The following is a 6,107-nucleotide window of genomic DNA, read 5'->3' as shown; positions in this document are numbered from 1 at the left end:
AGCAGGAGCGAACTGCACATCAGACTGGGTGGGCCATCACAAGAATTGCAGATTCTGGGGCTCGTGAGTGAGTGATCCAACTTCCAAGTCACTCTCAGCTCTAGGTCATTCTTCTCCAACTAACTTAATCTCCTTCTCTCTCCTCAGGCCATTTACTATCTTCTTTTAGAGCATTAGGCAGTAGGACCACAGTCTACACACCATCAACTCCATTTGGGACTAGTGTGTGTTTATATCAAATTGGGCCCAGAGCTTATGTTTTCAGCACCTGAGCTCTTTTTTCTTTTAATTTTCTTTATTTTCCTTGGCGGTTGAAAATGCGCACTGGTGAAGGGATGGGTACTTGATCATTGTACAACTAAGACCCAAGCACAAAAATTTGTAAGTCTACAACTGTACCTTATGGTGTTTCACTAATAAAAAAAAATTCTTTCTTTATTTTTTTTTATTGAATCACCATGAGATACAATTACAAAGATTTTCTGTTTGAGTTTCAGTCATATAATGATCAAACACCCAACCCTCCACCAGTGCACATCTTCTACCACCAATGTCCCTAATATCCAGCCCCCCTCCCCAGCCATCCCACCCCTCCACCTGCCTCTATGGCAGGCAATCTCCCCCATACTCTCTTTGGTATTACTTGTTAGAATAGCATAAGTTGTCATGTGGCCATGAGAGCGGCCACAGGCTCCTGGAATTATAAAATTTAGAAAATTGGGGGTGGACGGTCTGGAGAAATCTCTGTAGCAAGCTGCTCATTTCAGAGATTCTTTTGTGTGTGTCTGGATCATGGCCATTCAGGTACTTAAGTAGCAGCCAGATGCAGTTTGTGGCCGTGACCTTCAGTGTTCCATGGGGACAGGAGATGAGAGGGACCAGCCACCCCCTATCCCTTGAGGACTGGAGTTTGCTGTCACTGAACCTGCGTACTTGCATTTCCCATTGGGTTCTGGAAGTTGGCAGCTAACAGTGTTTTTAGGGGGCATGTAGAGGGATGACGCCTGATCCCATCTGAGGAAGCTTGGTGAGGTTGGCATGGCTTAAAGTCTGAGGCATCTCTGCATTGAGCTGCTCAATTCAGAGATTTCTTTTTGAGTCTCTGGATCATGTCCCTTGTTTTCATCTTTTCCAGAGAAATAAACTATTGGCATATGCCCTGTAGGGTGCACTCACTCGCCTGCATTGCGCTGTGCTGCTAGCCCTAACTGCAGCTTTTGATCTCTTTCAAGATTTATGGGTCTCTGAAATAAGATCAATAAATGAGCTTGTATATCTGAGCCAGTGGTGATTTGTGGATGTGGCTCCCATATACCTAATTTTGGCCTTTTAATTTCTTGGTAAACTTGGCTCAAACTTGTTGGGGTTCAGCCAAAGGCACAGAGAAATTTGAGGGTATCAGGAAGCCTGAAGGAACCATCAGGCTGTTGATTCACTGACCCCACAAGTACAGGTTGACCTGCTTGTGGCATGATACCCCTCAGAGCTCTTTTTCCCACCCAGAACAGGTTTTTTTCAGACCCCTACCACAAACAATCTACAAACTTAAATGACAAGGTATAGACCAGGTTCTTGGTGGGCTTCTGCAGGAGTGTGTGCAGCTGAATCCTAGGATTCTGCAGGAGAGCTGGGACAGCCATTTTCTCCAATGGCTCATGAATGATGGGCTTTGGCATCATTGTCTAGTTTAAAGATGGATATGTTATCATCACTATTTTTGTCTGGTTTTGTTTTGCAGCAAAACTCCACAGTTTTTAGGGGAGACACATGGTGCCAGAGATTAATACTCGTCTCCTGTACAAAAGGCAGGTGCTCAGTTGCTTGAGCTCTCTCTCGGGCCCAAAAAAGATGGGTAGTTTGAAAGAAAATTATAGAGCATCATCTTGACAGAGGTTAAGAGCAATAAATTAGGAAAATAGGAGCACACAAAGAAGAGAACTTTATTTTAACACCCTATTCCACCTTGGATAACTTGAATACACTATCTAAAAGACAAGTCTCTCAAGAACTGGAGGACTTTTGTGTTTAATGGGGGAAAGGTTCCAAGCCAAATACAATGTGCTCTCTATCCCAAAATTATTGGCCTTTCTGATCCCCCTTTATAGAAAAAATATTACTCAATGTCCTCCCTAGAAATCTTCCTTTCTTCCTTCTTTTCTTCCCTCCTTCCTTCCTTTGTTCCTACATTCCTTCCTTACTCCCTCCCTTCCTCCTTCTCTACCTGCCTCCTTCCCTCTCTCACTTCATCCTTTCTTCCTCCCTCCCTCCCTCCCTCCCTCCCTCCCTTCCTTCCTTCCTTCCTTCCTTCCTTCCCTCCTTTCCCTTCCTTCCTTCTTCCTTTCTTCCTTCTTAACCACCTATACTCAGTCAGGCTCTATGATCAAGGGTCACTCCTGGCAGACTCGGGAACCATATGAGTCACCAGGATTACACCCCTTGCTGGCACATTCAAGAAAAGTATCTTACTTGCTATACTATCACTCAGACCACCAAATGGTTGAAATCTCACAAAGAATTTTTGAGTTTGTTTCTGTGAACACCTGGCTATGCTCAGGGATGATTCCTGTTGGGGCTCTGGGACCATATGTGATATCGAACCTATGCAGCTTCATACAAGAGTTTTACCTCACTGTAATATCTCTCTGGCCCCTGAAAATATGTCTTCCTTAACTGAGCAAAAACAGAACACCTGCCCCAACTGTACCCTGCCAGTTTGGGGAAATGCTATTTAGAGGTTTATGGAGTTCATAGATTCCCACTCCAGGGAAGGCCAGTGGTTTCGGGGGGGTGGAGGGGACAGGAGGATGGTGCTTTAAATGGGCAGAGCCCTCTTCTCTGTGATGCCTTTTCCTGTTTTCAGGGTTTTTTTGTCTGTGTAACTGTTAATGACAGTTGGGGAGAAGGAAGGAAGGAAGTCACATTCAACATTGCTCTTGACTCTGGAGCTGCTCCCAGTTCTTTCTTAAACATCACTAAGGGAGCTATGAGTGTCATGTGCGAGGAAAGTACCTTGAGTCCTGAACTTTCCCTCTCTGAGGACCTTCCAATCACATACTCCCCAGGAAAAGAAGCAGGTACCCATGGTCAGGCAAAACTCAGGTCGAGAGTCTGTGGACATATCGTCAGATTATGGGAATGGGATGGTCAGGGTCAAACACAAGCTAGAAGGTCTTGCAGAGGTCTTACCCTTCTGGGTAAACCCTAACAAGGATTTTCCTCTTCCTGGTTTGCTGATTGCTCTTTCACAATTAATAGCTGCTCTGATGGACAAGAGGGATCCAAACAGTAGGTGTCAGCACTGCAGTAGCCTCAGCTCTTCCCCTGCCAACACCCTCCAGGCAGCCTGCAGAGACACCACGGCATTTTGCAACTGTGCCCTGCCCTCCCCTGCTGCCTCAGTGCCTAGAATTCTGCCTAGTTGGAGGATGAAAAGTCTATCCAGCCTCTAGCCAGACATGCCAACACCCTACTCAGAATTGATTTCCTGCTTCCCTTATGAGACTTCATTTCTCAGAACAGAAAACTGAAGTCCTCTAACTAGGACAGCAGATCTTTCACTTTTCAGTTGCTCTCAGAAACACTTCACCTCCCATAAGGGGAAACTGAGAGGAGGGTTGGGGTGAGTGTAGGGCTGCGAGTGGGGAGCTGTGGCTGGAATTGCATAAGGAAATCAGGTCAGAGAATTGATCTATTTCCAGAAGAATAGTGCGGGGTGGGTGCATGGGGGTTCAGCTGAGGGATCCCTGCCTTAGGGGTCACCCTGGTCTCATAAGGTAGAAAGGGACTTGTCTCTATGGGGTTCAGCCTATTTCTATGAGATTTTGTTGTGTTTTCTTTGGACAATGGGATTTCAGAGCTGAAAATTTGCTTAGGCATAGCATTCAGCTTTAGTATATATCATCAACACAGAAACTACAGAAACTGGTCTCAGATCAGTGGGGTTTGGGACTGGACTGGGGTGCAGAGGGTGTGGTAGATTCTTTTAACCTCTGGAAAAAAATGTCTTAACAAATGGTGATAATGCAAAGCAGATGACGTTTTGGAAGGCAATAATTTGAGCTTTATTTTTACTTGAGATGCCATGTTATTTGTTACACGAGTGGTGCGCAGAATTATTTCTGGTCAAGCAGAGTTCCCTGGGCCTTTTACATGGCCTAATGCCATTTTCAGTCCTCCTCTTCCTCTTCTCCCTGGGTCTTACCCCATTTTAAATTAAAAGTTCAAAGAGTTATTGTCTTTAAGTACTGTTTATTGCTTCCATTTGTGTCTCTAGCTGTTGCATGTGAATAAAACCATCTGGTGTTTGTCTTCTACCTCTACCTCCTATGTTTAACATGACCTGTTCTAGCTCCATCCAAGTTCGTTTTCTCTTATGGCCCATAATATTCCATTGTGGATAGATACTACAAACTTTTTTTTATGCACTCATGTGTTGTTGGACATTTGGGTTGTTTTCCATATCCTGGCTCTTGTAAATAGTGCTGTGTGTGTTCACAAATGTGTAGACTCTCACCACTGTACGCTCAGTGGTCAGGTTGATTTCCTACCCAGGTGCACATGGCCAACCCAGGTTCAATCCCCAACATCCCGTATAGTTCCCCAAGCACAGCCAGGAGTGATTCCTGAGTGCAGAGCCAGGAGTAAGCCCTGGGCACTGCAAAGTAAAACTGCAAACAAAAAAATTGCATTTCATTTGTGTGGAAGAGGACAAAGTCTCTAATGCCTGCTCACTTACAGCTCCCCACTGTCAACATTTCCTTCCATTTTTATGGAAATTGGGGTGTGAAATTCAGTCAGGCTGCTTCTTGCTGGACAGGGTCAGCATGGCTTATTAACTAACCTTATTGACATTGGTTTCCAACTAAAAGCAAATTGGCTTCCAACTAAGAGCAACTGTTGATATAGAACTGTTTGTATTGGAACAACAGGAGGAGTTAATAGTTACATAAGTCCCACCTTGTTCTCTAAGATCAAGTCCAAAGATTTCCTTAGGCTAACAAGAGACATGGCAATGTCAGTAGTAGTAAGTATAACGATTTCAGAAAAATTCCTAAGTACATATTCTACTTGCCACCAAGGAAATAAAGTCTACCCAAAAGAAATATTTGTTTCCATCTGGTAAACCATGATTTGTGATGGCGAATACTAGTAGACAGCTAGTCCAGTATCTTATTTCACGTGCAGGTAAAGAAGAAAGGAGTTATTAACATGCCAGTAAATATTGTCCTATGTCTGTTATATTTTATAAGCAATTGTATGAGCTCATAGTATTTTATTATTGCTTCATATTAAGCAATAATGTGGATGGCACCTCTGTGCTCATTTACATGGTAATGACAAGTTCTATGTGATTTTTCTCATCTAAGAAGCAGGATATGGTGAGGCCAGTGTAGCTGTCCTGTCAAGTCTGCTCAAAACCCACGGCAAGTCTCTGAACTCTGACACATTGGAAGGAGTCCTGTGAGAATGAGTCAATTTTTAATTTGGTTAAATATAGGAATTGGGACATGCACATAGATGAAGACTATGTCCTAATTAGCAAATTCACTGCGGGGAAGTTAAGAAACTGGGTTTTGAGCTGTAAGGGTCACTAGAAAAGCCACTTTGAGTGTGTCTACAGGGAATGAACCTTCTAAGTCTGTGATAGTGCCCAAATTAAAACAATTTATATCATAGAGTATAGAGATAGCAGAGTGAGTAGGGTGTTTGCCTTGCACGCAGCCAACATGGCCAACCCGAGTTCGATTCCTCTGCCCCTTTAAGAGAGCCCAGCAAGCTACCTAGAGTATCTCGCCTGCACAGCAAAGCCTGGCAAGCTACCCATGATATATTCGATATGCCAAACACAGTAACAAGTCTCACAATATTACTGGGCCTGCTCAAGCAAATCGATGAACAAAGGGAGGACCGTGACCATGACTGATCATAAAGTATAGTGGGTTGCATGGGCTGAAGCAATAGTACAATGGGTAAGACACTTGTCTTGCACAGGGCTGACCTGCATACAATCCCTGGTATTCTGTACGGATCCTAAGCACCATAAGTAGCAATTTCTGAATGCAGAGTCAGGAAATAACATCTGAGCACTCCCAGATGTAAAACCAAAA

This window comes from Sorex fumeus, unplaced genomic scaffold, assembly GCF_029834395.1.
Source record: "Sorex fumeus unplaced genomic scaffold, SorFum_2.1 ptg000003l, whole genome shotgun sequence".
Classification (NCBI taxonomy): domain Eukaryota; kingdom Metazoa; phylum Chordata; class Mammalia; order Eulipotyphla; family Soricidae; genus Sorex; species Sorex fumeus.
Note: the sequence above shows the minus strand (reverse complement) of the source record.